Genomic DNA, 2,988 nt, shown 5'->3' on the forward strand with positions numbered 1-2,988 from the left:
GGGGTTTAACCCCAACCCGGTTGCATAAAAAAGCCAACCCCCCAAGGGGGGGTTAGATTATCCCCCGGGTGGTTAAGCCATGCCGGACCTACCCATTTTCTTTTTTATACTTTGGGAACCCTTAGAGCCCCCCCCCCCCCCCCCCTTCCCCTTTAGAAACACACACTTTGGGCTTTCACCCCAAGCCTCCTTTAATACCAAGAGTTAGTTTTTGGGACAAGCTCAAAACTTATTAAATATGGAATGGTGCTAGAATGCGAATTTAGACACGGGATGAACACCATTATGTTCAGGCTAATCTTTACATTCCGTAGATATGCCAAATGAGTAAATCTAGACACTTTTCATAAATAGCATTTGAGACCAAAATGAGATTAACACAAAAGGCATGATGGCGAAAGTGTTTGGCAGACACGGTAAGCTATCATTTAGCGAATATTGAGGGACCAAGCTCAATATTGCGGGGGTTCCCAACACTAGCAAGTGCAAGTTAACGAATGAGTTTCTCTAACCAGGTCAAGTATACTTGACTAAATAGACACTTAGAAATTCCTTCCTTATGCTCATCGAGTCAAGTGCACATGTGAGGATCAGTTTCTCAACTAGTTTAGGCAGAGACTGATAACGGGTCCAGCAATACCGATCTCCTGCCATCGTGGTAGTAAAGAAAGAATATCCGAAAGGATTGGCCGACAAGTAACTTTCGATACTCGAAGTCACATTCGTGACAGTTCCACTCAATAAAAGTGTAACCTCATGAATTTAGACTCCCAAGGAGATCATTTAGCACAGTAAGGAAAGAATGAAGCTTGACTCCACTCGATGTAATATAACCTCATGAATTTAAATTTCCAAAGAAGGCATCTATTTCAATACTATTTGGACTTCTTGGATAGTCATCTAATCCAATACTATTTAAACCCAAAAATGTTTAACTCCAAATATTCTAAAACCCTTAACCGGTTAAAAAAAAGGGTGCACTCTTATTTCATTTTATATTTAAACCCCTATAGATTATTTTTCACATCATTCTCTTTGGTTATGTATATAAGATCTATTGAATTTGGTGATCTAGTGACAAAGTCTAACGTTAGCTAATCCTTTAGAGCAAGAAAGTCAAAGTTGATTTAAATTTAGTGGTTGTCTTTTATTCAAGCACATCAAAATCTCTACTAATAATAAAAGATTCTTAAAGCCTAGCATTATTTCATAACAATTGTACATTATATTAGTACATAAAAGTAATAAAAATAATTAAAAGTACCCTAAAAGTACCCCATAATTTAACTAGTTTTGTGATATTTCTAAACTATTTATAAAATATTTTACCAAAATGTAATTGATTTTAATAATAAAAATTTTTAGATTTTGATCACTTTTTACTAGTTTTTATACCATTATAACATGCAATTGCCTTCATACACATTTGCTCTTTTATCCTAGCCACTTTTAGGAATATAGAGATAGATAGAACCTTTCTGTCCCAATGGTTATATACTCTTATATAGGTACAAACAAACCTGCAAAACATGTATTATTATTTCATTTGAGTGCAATAGAATTATAGCTATGGAACAAATAAAAGTAGTGGTGAGTTTAACATTTTCGTCTTTTGAGGTTTGGGCTGAAACATGTAATAGGATAGTATATCATAATATTTTCATCTATATTCACAATATTACATTTATAACAAAGCATAAACTATTAATCAAATTGAACATTTGTTTTTCATTGTAACACACGTGGTTTTTACCCTTTATCCTATGGTGATTTACCATAGGATAACCACAAAGCAGAACTTAAACTCTCCATATGCTATGTGTCATATGCCATGTGCCACATGCCATGTGTCCAAAGGACAGTGGTGTAAAACTCGAGTTTCGGCCTTGGGCCACTAAATGAAGGAACGATGCCAAACTCCTAAGCACGGAGCCAAGGAGCAATGGCACTAGAGCACAGAATGACTCCTAAGCATACAACCCAAAGAGCGAAATGACAAGGACTTGGAATAGTCCTAGAGCATTTAAAATCCTAATGCTAGAACCAACATGCAAAACAGAGTTAAATGGAGTTTGGCACTATTTTAGCATACTGAAGGATATGGGTACTCCACCAACTAGCATAGTATAGAACTTAGGCTTAAACCTAAGCCAAATGCAAAACAAGGACAGACACATAAGTGGGAGCTAAATTATGCCTTAGGTTAGTCAGTTATGTTCAACTTACCCACTATCTATACTATATATTTGAGGAACACATGCTTTAAGCTTTCACCCTAAGGCTCCTTTAGTATTAAGAGTTAGTCTTTGGGACAAGCTCAAAACTTACTAAATATAGAATATCCTTAGATTCCAAATTTGAATACAAGACAAACACTATTATGTTCAGAACAATCTCTATATTCCGTAGATATGCCAAATGAGCAAGTTTAGACACTTTTCATAAATAGCTAGTCGTTGGGACAAGCTTAAAACTTACTAAATGTAGAATATCCTTAGATTCCAAATTTGAACACGGGACAAACACCATTGTGTTCAAAACAATCTCTATATTCCGTAGATATGCCAAATGAGCAAGTTTAGACACTTTTCATAAATAGTTAGTCTTTGGGACAAGTTCAAAACTTACTAAATATAGAATATCCTTAGATTCCAAATTTGAACATGAGATGAACACCATTGTGTTCAGAACAATCTCTATATTCCGTAGATATCCCAAATGAGCAAGTTTAGACACTTTTCATAAATAGTATTTGAGACCGGAATGAGACTAACACAAAAGGCATGATAACAAGGTGTAAGCTCCTAAGTTTGGACTTCTCAAGAGGTCACCCAGCCCAATACTATTCTAACCCAAGGACACTTAACCCTAAATATCCCAAGACTCTTAATCGATTGGAAAAAAGGGTGCACTTTTATTCATGGGCCCTTTCCCTTTATATTTGAACCCCATGGATTGTCTTTCAAGTCGTTCTCTTTGGTTGCTTAC

The sequence above is a fragment of the Selaginella moellendorffii genome, unplaced genomic scaffold, assembly GCF_000143415.4.
Source record: "Selaginella moellendorffii unplaced genomic scaffold, v1.0 SELMOscaffold_84, whole genome shotgun sequence".
In the NCBI taxonomy this organism is placed as follows: domain Eukaryota; kingdom Viridiplantae; phylum Streptophyta; class Lycopodiopsida; order Selaginellales; family Selaginellaceae; genus Selaginella; species Selaginella moellendorffii.